This window comes from Leuresthes tenuis, unplaced genomic scaffold (genome assembly GCF_036924035.1).
Source record: "Leuresthes tenuis unplaced genomic scaffold, fLeuTen1.0.hap1 SCAF_6, whole genome shotgun sequence".
Lineage (NCBI taxonomy): Eukaryota > Metazoa > Chordata > Actinopteri > Atheriniformes > Atherinopsidae > Leuresthes > Leuresthes tenuis.
Genome location: NW_027325360.1, coordinates 29,233,564 through 29,245,150, shown reverse-complemented (window position 1 = coordinate 29,245,150; position 11,587 = coordinate 29,233,564). Strand labels below are relative to the sequence as shown.

Here is an 11,587-nt window from a genome sequence, read left to right as displayed (position 1 = left end):
CGATTTTGATTATGTATGGACCGGCATTTTTACCTTTTCTAACACATTTTTCAGCAATTATGGTTGGAGATTCACACCTACTCACAGCCGAACAACTCCGCTACCGCATTTGATGGTGTATAGTCGGGCATTTTCACCCTTTCTCATCAGCTTTTTGCAAATTATGATCTGACATTCACACCTACTTGCAGTCGAACAGCTCTGCTCCCGCTTTTGATTATGTATGGTTGGATATTCGAACCTTTTCTTAACTGCTTTTTACAAACTTTGGTTGGACGTTCACACCTTCTTGTAGCCAAACACATGCACTCCTGCTTTTGATGATGTATGGTTGGGCATTCGCACCTTTTTTTTACCCATTTCTCAGGTATTATGGGTGGACATTCACACCTTCTTGCAGCTGAACACCTCCTCTCCCACTTATGATCATGTGTGGTTTGATTTTCGAAAATTTTCTTTCATGTTTTCTAGCAATTATTGATGGACATTTAGACCTTCTTGCAGCTGAACACCACCTCTCCCGATTTTGATTATGTATGGACCGGCATTTTTACCTTTTCTAACACATTTTTCAGCGATTATGGTTGGAGATTCACACCTACTCACAGCCGAACAACTCCGCTACCGCATTTCATGGTGTATAGTCGGGCATTCTCACCCTTTCTCATCAGCTTTTTGCAAATTATGATCTGACATTCACACCTACTTCCAGTCGAACAGCTCTGCTCCCACTTTTGATTATGTTTGGTTAGATATTCGAACCTTTTCTTAACTGCTTTTTACAAACTTTGGTCGGACGTTCACAATATCTTGCAGCCGAACACCTCCGCTTCCGCTTTTGATGGTGTATATTCGGGCATACGAACCTTTTCTTACCCGCTTTTTACAAACCAAGGTCGGACTTTCACACCTTCTCTTAGCTGAACAACTCCGCTCCCTCTTTTGATTGTGTACAGTCGGGTAATTTAACCTTTTCTTACCCGCTTTTTACCATCTATGGTCGGACATTCACACCGTCTTACAGTGGAACACCTCCGCTCCCTCTTTTGATGATGTATGGTTAGGCATTCGCACCTTTTCTTACCCATTTTTCAGTAATTATGGGTAGACATTCACACCTTCTTGCAGCTGAACACCTCCTCTCCCGCTTATGATCATGTGCAGTTTGATATTCGAAAATTTTCTTTCATGTTTTCTAGCAATTATTGATGGACATTCAGACCGTCTTGCAGCTGAACACCTCCGCTCCCACTTTTGATGGTGTATAGTCGGGCTTTGGAGCCTTTTCTTCCCCGGTTTTTACAAATTATGGTTGGACATTCAGACCTTCTTGCAGCCGAAAACCTCCACTCCCTCTTTTGATCATACATTGTCGGGCATTCGCACCTTTTCTTACCCGCTTTTTACAAACCATGGTCGGACTTTCACACCTTTTAGTAGCCGAACAACTCCGCTCCCGCTATTGATTGTGTACAGTCGGGTATTTTAACCTTTTCTTACCCGCTTTTTACCAACTATGGTTGGACATTCACACCTTCTTACAGCAGAACACCTCCGCTCCCTGTTTTGATTATGTATGGTTTGACATTCGCACCTTCTCTCACCCGCCTTTTACTATGGTCGGCCATTCACAGCTTCCTCTCCACCATACTTGTATGGTGGGATATTCACACCCACTTGCATCCGAAGACCTCCGCCCCCACTTTTGTTGATATTTAGTCGGTCATTCGCACCTTACCCGCTTTTGGCAAACTATGGCCTTCTTGCAGCCAAACACCTCTGATCTCGCTTTTGATGATGTAAGGTTGGGCATTAAGACCTTGCTTCACCTGCTTTTCAACAAATATAGTCGGACATTCACACCTTCTTGCAGCCGAACACTTCCGCTTTTAGTGTTCTATGAGGCATTCACATATTTTTTTTCACCGTATTTTATAGATTATGGTTGGAAATTCTCACCCACTCTCATCCGAAGACCTCTCCTCCCGCTTTTGTTAATATATAGTCGGGCATTCGAACCTTTTCTTACCCGCTTTTTACAAATTATGGTCGAACATTCACACCTACTTGCAGCTGAATACTTCCGCTCCACCTTTTAGGTATGTATGGTTGGCATTTGCACCTCTTTTTATACTGATTGCTGAAGATTAAGTTGTTCTTTCTCAAACTACAATTTTTTTTTAATTGTTGAAACTTGATTTGAAGTGGATAAATAAGGAGGACAAACAGTTTTAAGTCAGGCTGATAGAAGGAATTAATTTTATAGCAAAATCTGTATTTCGTCATATTTCGAGAGATGCTTATTGCTGAAGAAGTTCTTTCTCATTCTACAAAGTACAACGTTGTTTATCGTTGAAACTTGATTAGACATGAATAAATATGAAGGACAAAGCAGTCTTAACTTGGTTTGAGTTAATGAATTCGTTTTATAGGAGAATCCGAATTCGTGCATAACTCATAAAATAGAGCTTATTTTCGGATTCCTGAAGAATGAGTCTGGTTCTTTCTCATAATACAAAGTTTGTTGTTTATTGTTGAAACTTCATCAGAAGTGAAGAAATAAATGAATGCCTATCAACAAATGTGGGATCTAAACTCTAGTGCTTCCTCTAAAATAATTTCCTTTCTCAATTTAGAAATGTGTGTGTGTAAGTCACAACACCCGTGACACCAAAACGGCTTTCTTTTCTCTACACTCTGCACTATGAGCACACACACCAAATCAGAAAGGCTTTTTTCTCTCTTTTCTACATTATGGACTGTGGGGACACAAAACCGCTCTCTCTTTTTTTTTTTTTATCGTGTGCCAGGGCGTTGTCTCACGTATTAGATTATGCTTAAGATATGAATGGGTTTATCAGTCACATCAGAATCCATACATACTGATCCTCCCGTAATAAAATGGTCGGATCTTATCAAACACACTTTGTTTCTTGTGACAATCAAGTCAGCGAAACAGCGTATACACGTCAAGACACTGAATCAAGTTTGCCACAAGAACTCATAAGTTTGGCAGTATTGCTCTGCTGTCAGCAATCATACACCCATTTTATTTTCGTGAGACATGTGCAAGCACCTGTTCATCTACTGTTCTATCACTATGAATTAGTGATCTATTATCAATAAGGATACTTCTACAACTACTATCAAAGTATGTCCGGACTTCTTATGTTGTCAGTTGCTATATATGAATAAGTGGGTAGCTACTGACAAGCATTAAGCATGTCACACAGCCCAAACATATAACATTTCAGGACACACCACACAGTTAACAACCACAGAGAAGCGTGTCAAAGCCCAAACATGTAACATTCAACAGGACACTTACACAACACATTCAAATCAAACAGTCAGACAACATACAAGAACATATACCCCAGCCGGCATTGCTCCCTGCCTATTTTCGTACAGCACACTATGTGTGCGCACACCTTTATTCACAAACTCTTCAACTTATACTCTTTTACCGAAGCTGCTACAGCTCGATTGGCTGAATACCCTTTGATCCTATTTCGGTGAATTTGACATCTGCCTTACATATAACAGATTAGCGGTTTAGCAGTTTTAATTTAGTTTGAGTGAAGGAATTAATTTTATAGCAAAATCCGAAATCGTGAAGAACTCATGAAAGTAAGCTTATTCTCGGATTCCTGAAACTTTAGATTTGCTCTTTCTTTTACTGCAAAGTACAACGTTGTTTTTTTTGTTTAAATCTTTCTAGACATGGTAAATATTAAGGACAAAGCAGTTTTCACATAGTTTGAGTGAAGGAATTCATTTTATAGATAAAATCCCAAGAGTCTGCTGAGAAAAGAGAGTGAAGGCGAAGTAGACTTTAACACGGCTATGGGAGCGAGCCGAGTGTGGGCTAACCGGGAGAATTGCTTGAAAGAAACGCGACACCGAATGAGCGATCAGAACAAAGCCTCAATACGGGATTCTCGTGGTGTTTTTGTTGCTGCCTTGTCTTTTGCACAGAGTAAAAGACAAGGCAGCCATCGAATAGGGCCCGATTGTTCCTAGTTGGTCAGCCGAGGAGCAAGGGGGGGGGGGAGCAAGCGTCTCAACCAAGCAAAGCTCACCATGGGGAAGGTGGCTATGCCAACTAGCCTGATGCCCTGCTCCCGCAGTGACGGATAATCGTACTCTGGTTTCTCTTCATAACGTACAAGTCTTTCGCCTTTTACTAAAGATTTCTGTGGAGAGCAGCACTAATTAGTTGTTTCTATTTTTGGCAGGCTTTACCTTTGCGGGTGAAGCCCTTTCTGTCTGTGCAAAAGAAATCTTCTTACTGTGCAGAGTGACTTCTCTGAGTAGAGTCGCCTTACTTGTTGCGACTGTGCCGATGTTCGAAGCTGGAGTGCAAAGTTGTTGCTTGAATGGTGCTTGCTGGAGCGTGTGGGAGTGCAAAGTTATACCATTTAAAAGGGCTGAAGAGTGCTCAGTGCAGCGGGTGGGCGACACTCTGGCCACCTTGAAAACCGAGGTTACATCCACTACCAGGGGCAGCCCAAGTTCTGCCGCAAGTGTGGTGAGCATGGGCACCTGGTTGAGGCTTGTACCAAGGTGTTATGTGGGAAGAGCAGAGAAATTGGGCAAACTTTTGGAGAGTGTCCAAATGGCAGGAAATGTAATCTCTGTGGAGAATTAAATCACCTCTTCAGAGATTGCCCTAAATCTTTTGCCAACAAATTAAAGACGGTAAAGCCACAGTCAAGCCAACAAAGAGAAGGACCAAAGGTGGCGGTTGGTGAACAAAGTGAAGAGGTTGACCCAATAAATTCAAACTTCCCGCCAAAAGCTTGGATTGGAAGTGAGGAGCAAAAAGGGGAGGGGCCTGTAGAGGCCTCACCACTCAGTGTTGAAGTCTGTGAGAATTCACAGGCAGAGGGTGGAGCTACGCTAAATGAGGAGGAAGAGCAGACAGGTGAGTCTAGTGAAGATACTCACCTCCCCGAAGGTCAACAGAAGGTCAATTTGTTGATAGGCATTAATTTATTTCTTCACTTCTGATGAAGTTTCAACAATAAACAACAAACTTTGTATTATGAGAAAGAACCAGACTCATTCTTCAGGAATCCGAAAATAAGCTCTATTTTATGAGTTATGCACGAATTCGGATTCTCCTATAAAACGAATTCATTAACTCAAACCAAGTTAAGACTGCTTTGTCCTTCATATTTATTCATGTCTAATCAAGTTTCAACGATAAACAACGTTGTACTTTGTAGAATGAGAAAGAACTTCTTCAGCAATAAGCATCTCTCGACATATGACGGAATACAGATTTTGCTATAAAATTAATTCCTTCTATCAGCCTGACTTAAAACTGTTTGTCCTCCTTATTTATCCACTTCAAATCAAGTTTCAACAATTACAAAAAATTTGTAGTTTGAGAAAGAACAACTTAATCTTCAGCAATCAGTATAAAAAGAGGTGCAAATGCCAACCATACATACCTAAAAGGTGGAGCGGAAGTATTCAGCTGCAAGTAGGTGTGAATGTTCGACCATAATTTGTAAAAAGCGGGTAAGAAAAGGTTCGAATGCCCGACTATATATTAACAAAAGCGGGAGGAGAGGTCTTCGGATGAGAGTGGCTGAGAATTTCCAACCATAATCTATAAAATACGGTGAAAAAAAATATGTGAATGCCTCATAGAACACTAAAAGCGGAAGTGTTCGGCTGCAAGAAGGTGTGAATGTCCAACTATATTTGGTGAAAAGCAGGTGAAGCAAGGTCTGAATGCCCAACCTTACATCATCAAAAGTGAGATCAGAGGTGTTTGGCTGCAAGAAGGCCATAGTTTGCCAAAAGCGGGTAAGGTGCAACTAAATATCAACAAAAGTGGGGGCGGAGGTCTTCGGATGCAAGTGGGTGTGAATATCCCACCATACAAGTATGGTGGAGAGGAAGCTGTGAATGGCCGACCATAGTAAAAGGCGGGTGAGAGAAGGTGCGAATGTCAAACCATACATCATCAAAAGAGGGAGCGGAGGTGTTCCGCTGTAAGACGGTGTGAATGTCCGACCATAGATGGTAAAAAGCGGGTAAGAAAAGGTTAAATTACCCGACTGTACACAATCAAAAGAGGGAGCGGAGTTGTTCAGCTAAGAGAAGGTGTGAAAGTCCGACCAAAGTTTGTAAAAAGCAGTTAAGAAAAGGTTAGAATATCTAACCAAACATAATCAAAAGCGGGAGCAGAGCTGTTCGACTGGAAGTAGGTGTGAATGTCAGATCATAATTTGAGAAAAGCTGATGAGAAAGGGTGAGAATGCCCGACTATACACCATCAAATGCGGGAGCGGAGTTGTTCGGCTGTGAGTAGGTGTGAATCTCCAACCATAATTGCTGAAAAATGTGTTAGAAAAGGTAAAAATGCCGGTCCATACATAATCAAAATCGGGAGAGGTGGTGTTCAGCTGCAAGAAGGTCTAAATGTCCATCAATAATTGCTAGAAAACATGAAAGAAAATTTTCGAAAATCAAACCACACATGATCAAAAGTGGGAGAGGAGGTGTTCAGCTGCAAGAAGGTGTGAATGTCCACCCATAATACCTGAAAAATGGGTAAAAAAAAGGTGCGAATGCCCAACCATACATCATCAAAAGCAGGAGTGCATGTGTTCGGCTACAAGAAGGTGTGAACGTCCAACCAAAGTTTGTAAAAAGCAGTTAAGAAAAGGTTCGAATATCCAACCATACATAATCAAAAGCGGGAGCAGAGCTGTTCGACTGCAAGTAGGTGTGAATGTCAGATCATAATTTGCAAAAAGCTGATGAGAAAGGGTGAGAATGCCCGACTATACACCATCAAATGCGGTAGCGGAGTTGTTCGGCTGTGAGTAGGTGTGAATCTCCAACCATAATTGCTGAAAAATGTGTTAGAAAAGGTAAAAATGCCGGTCCATACATAATCAAAATCGGGAGAGGTGGTGTTCAGCTGCAAGAAGGTCTAAATGTCCATCAATAATTGCTAGAAAACATGAAAGAAAATTTTCGAAAATCAAACCACACATGATCATAAGTGGGAGAGGAGGTGTTCAGCTGCAAGAAGGTGTGAATGTCCACCCATAATACCTGAAAAATGGGTAAAAAAAAGGTGCGAATGCCCAACCATACATCATCAAAAGCAGGAGTGCATGTGTTCGGCTACAAGAAGGTGTGAACGTCCAACCAAAGTTTGTAAAAAGCAGTTAAGAAAAGGTTCGAATATCCAACCATACATAATCAAAAGCGGGAGCAGAGCTGTTCGACTGCAAGTAGGTGTGAATGTCAGATCATAATTTGCAAAAAGCTGATGAGAAAGGGTGAGAATGCCCGACTATACACCATCAAATGCGGGAGCGGAGTTGTTCGGCTGTGAGTAGGTGTGAATCTCCAACCATAATTGCTGAAAAATGTGTTAGAAAAGGTCAAAATACCGGTCCATATATAATCAAAATCGGGAGAGGTGGTGTTCAGCTGCAAGAAGGTCTAAATGTCCATCAATAATTGCTAGAAAACATGAAAGAAAATTTTCGAAAATCAAACCACACATGATCATAAGTGGGATAGGAGGTGTTCAGCTGCAAGAAGGTGTGAATGTCCACCCATAGTACCTGAAAAATGGGTAAAAAAAAGGTGCGAATGCCCAACCATACATCATCAAAAGCAGGAGTGCATGTGTTCGGCTACAAGAAGGTGTGAACGTCCAACCAAAGTTTGTAAAAAGCAGTTAAGAAAAGGTTCGAATATCCAACCATACATAATCAAAAGCGGGAGCAGAGCTGTTCGACTGCAAGTAGGTGTGAATGTCAGATCATAATTTGCAAAAAGCTGATGAGAAAGGGTGAGAATGCCCGACTATACACCATCAAATGCGGGAGCGGAGTTGTTCGGCTGTGAGTAGGTGTGAATCTCCGACCATAATTGCTGAAAAATGTGTTAGAAAAGGTAAGAATGCCGGTCCATACATCATCAAAAGCGAGAGAGGTTGTGTTCGGCTGCAAGTAGGTGTGAATGTCCAGCCATAATTACTCACAAACGGGTAAGAAAAGGTAGTATTGCCAGACCATATATGATCAAAACAGGGAGCGGAGGTGGTTCAGCTGCAAGAAGGTTTGAATGTCCGACTAAAGTTCAAATATATTAACAAAAGCGGGAGGAGAGGTCTTCGGATGAGAGTGGTTGAAAATTTCCAACCATAATGTATAAAATGCGGTGAAAAAAAGGTTTGATAGAACACTAAAAGGTTGAGCGGAAGTGTTCGGCTGCAAGAAGGTGTGAATGTCCGACTATATTTGGTGAAAAGCAGGTGAAGCAAGGTCTGAATGCCCAACCTTACATCATCAAAAGCGAGATCAGAGGTGTTTGGCTGCAAGAAGGCCATAGTTTGCCAAAAGCGGGTAAGGTGCGAATGTCCGACTAAATATCAACAAAATTTGGGGCGGAGGTCTTCGGATGCAAGTGGGTGTGAATGTCCGACTATATTTGGTGAAAAGCAGGTGAAGCAAGGTCTGAATGCCCAACCTTACATCATCAAAAGCGATATCAGAGGTGTTTGGCTGCAAGAAGGCCATAGTTTGCCAAAAGCGGGTAAGGTGCGAATGACCGACTAAATATCAACAAAAGTGGGGGCGGAGGTCTTCGGATGCAAGTGGGTGTGAATATCCCACCATACAAGTATGGTGGAGAGGAAGCTGTGAATGGCTGACCATAGTAAAAGGCGGGTGAGAGAAGGTGCGAATGTCAAACCATACATAATCAAAACAGGGAGCGGAGGTGTTCTGCTGTAAGAAGGTGTGAATGTCCAACCATAGTTGGTAAAAAGCGGGTAAGAAAAGGTTAAAATACCCGACTGTACACAATCAATAGCGGGAGCGGAGTTGTTCGGCTACTAAAAGGTGTGAAAGTCCGACCATGGTTTGTAAAAAGCGGGTAAGAAAAGGTGCGAATGCCCGACAATGTATGATCAAAAGAGGGAGTGGAGGTTTTCGGCTGCAAGAAGGTCTGAATGTCCAACCATAATTTGTAAAAACCGGGGAAGAAAAGGCTCGAAAGCCCGACTATACACCATCAAAAGTGGGAGCGGAGGTGTTCAGCTGCAAGACGGTCTGAATGTCCATCAATAATTGCTAGAAAACATGAAAGAAAATTTTCGAATATCAAACTGCACATGATCATAAGCGGGAGAGGAGGTGTTCAGCTGCAAGAAGGTGTGAATGTCTACCCATAATTACTGAAAAATGGTTAAGAAAAGGTGCGAATGCCTAACCATACATCATCAAAAGAGGGAGCGGAGGTGTTCCGCTGTAAGACGGTGTGAATGTCCGACCATAGATGGTAAAAAGCGGGTAAGAAAAGGTTAAATTACCCGACTGTACACAATCATAAGAGGGAGCGGAGTTGTTCAGCTAAGAGAAGGTGTGAAAGTCCGACCTTGGTTTGTAAAAAGCGGGTAAGAAAAGGTTCGTATGCCCGAATATACACCATCAAAAGCGGAAGCGGAGGTGTTCGGCTGCAAGATATTGTGAACGTCCGACCAAAGTTTGTAAAAAGCAGTTAAGAAAAGGTTCGAATATCTAACAAAACATAATCAAAAGCGGGAGCAGAGCTGTTCGACTGGAAGTAGGTGTGAATGTCAGATCATAATTTGCAAAAAGCTGATGAGAAAGGGTGAGAATGCCCGACTATACACCATCAAATGCGGTAGCGGAGTTGTTCGGCTGTGAGTAGGTGTGAATCTCCAACCATAATTGCTGAAAAATGTGTTAGAAAAGGTAAAAATGCCGGTCCATACATAATCAAAATCGGGAGAGGTGGTGTTCAGCTGCAAGAAGGTCTAAATGTCCATCAATAATTGCTAGAAAACATGAAAGAAAATTTTCGAAAATCAAACCACACATGATCATAAGTGGGAGAGGAGGTGTTCAGCTGCAAGAAGGTGTGAATGTCCACCCATAATACCTGAAAAATGGGTAAAAAAAAGGTGCGAATGCCCAACCATACATCATCAAAAGCAGGAGTGCATGTGTTCGGCTACAAGAAGGTGTGAACGTCCAACCAAAGTTTGTAAAAAGCAGTTAAGAAAAGGTTCGAATATCCAACCATACATAATCAAAAGCGGGAGCAGAGCTGTTCGACTGCAAGTAGGTGTGAATGTCAGATCATAATTTGCAAAAAGCTGATGAGAAAGGGTGAGAATGCCCGACTATACACCATCAAATGCGGTAGCGGAGTTGTTCGGCTGTGAGTAGGTGTGAATCTCCAACCATAATTGCTGAAAAATGTGTTAGAAAAGGTAAAAATGCCGGTCCATACATAATCAAAATCGGGAGAGGTGGTGTTCAGCTGCAAGAAGGTCTAAATGTCCATCAATAATTGCTAGAAAACATGAAAGAAAATTTTCGAAAATCAAACCACCCATGATCATAAGTGGGAGAGGAGGTGTTCAGCTGCAAGAAGGTGTGAATGTCCACCCATAATACCTGAAAAATGGGTAAAAAAAAGGTGCGAATGCCCAACCATACATCATCAAAAGCAGGAGTGCATGTGTTCGGCTACAAGAAGGTGTGAACGTCCAACAAAAGTTTGTAAAAAGCAGTTAAGAAAAGGTTCGAATATCCAACCATACATAATCAAAAGCGGGAGCAGAGCTGTTCGACTGCAAGTAGGTGTGAATGTCAGATCATAATTTGCAAAAAGCTGATGAGAAAGGGTGAGAATGCCCGACTATACACCATCAAATGCGGGAGCGGAGTTGTTCGGCTGTGAGTAGGTGTGAATCTCCGACCATAATTGCTGAAAAATGTGTTAGAAAAGGTAAGAATGCCGGTCCATACATCATCAAAAGCGAGAGAGGTTGTGTTCAGCTGCAAGTAGGTGTGAATGTCCAGCCATAATTACTCACAAACGGGTAAGAAAAGGTAGTATTGCCAGACCATATATGATCAAAACAGGGAGCGGAGGTGGTTCAGCTGCAAGAAGGTTTGAATGTCCGACTAAAGTTCAAATATATTAACAAAAGCGGGAGGAGAGGTCTTCGGATGAGAGTGGTTGAAAATTTCCAACCATAATGTATAAAATGCGGTGAAAAAAAGGTGTGATAGAACACTAAAAGGTGGAGCGGAAGTGTTCGGCTGCAAGAAGGTGTGAATGTCCGACTATATTTGGTGAAAAGCAGGTGAAGCAACGTCTGAATGCCCAACCTTACATCATCAAAAGCGAGATCAGAGGTGTTTGGCTGCAAGAAGGCCATAGTTTGCCAAAAGCGGGTAAGGTGCGAATGTCCGACTAAACATCAACAAAATTTGGGGCGGAGGTCTTCGGATGCAAGTGGGTGTGAATGTCCGACTATATTTGGTGAAAAGCAGGTGAAGCAAGGTCTGAATGCCCAACCTTACATCATCAAAAGCGAGATCAGAGGTGTTTGGCTGCAAGAAGGCCATAGTTTGCCAAAAGCGGGTAAGGTGCGAATGACCGACTAAATATCAACAAAAGTGTGGGCGGAGGTCTTCGGATGCAGGTGGGTGTGAATATCCCACCATACAAGTATGGTGGAGAGGAAGCTGTGAATGGCCGACCATAGTAAAAGGCGGGTGAGAGA

General features: G+C 42.2%; 1 non-coding gene across 1 annotated transcript; it reads left to right on the top strand.

Annotated features, from left to right (window-relative positions):
* Positions 1-4,142: 4,142 nt before the first annotated feature.
* On the top strand, positions 4,143-4,256 carry LOC140310790 (U5 spliceosomal RNA). Its single transcript, XR_011916828.1, has one exon. It is a non-coding gene; the product is annotated as a U5 spliceosomal RNA (small nuclear RNA).
* Positions 4,257-11,587: the final 7,331 nt, after the last annotated feature.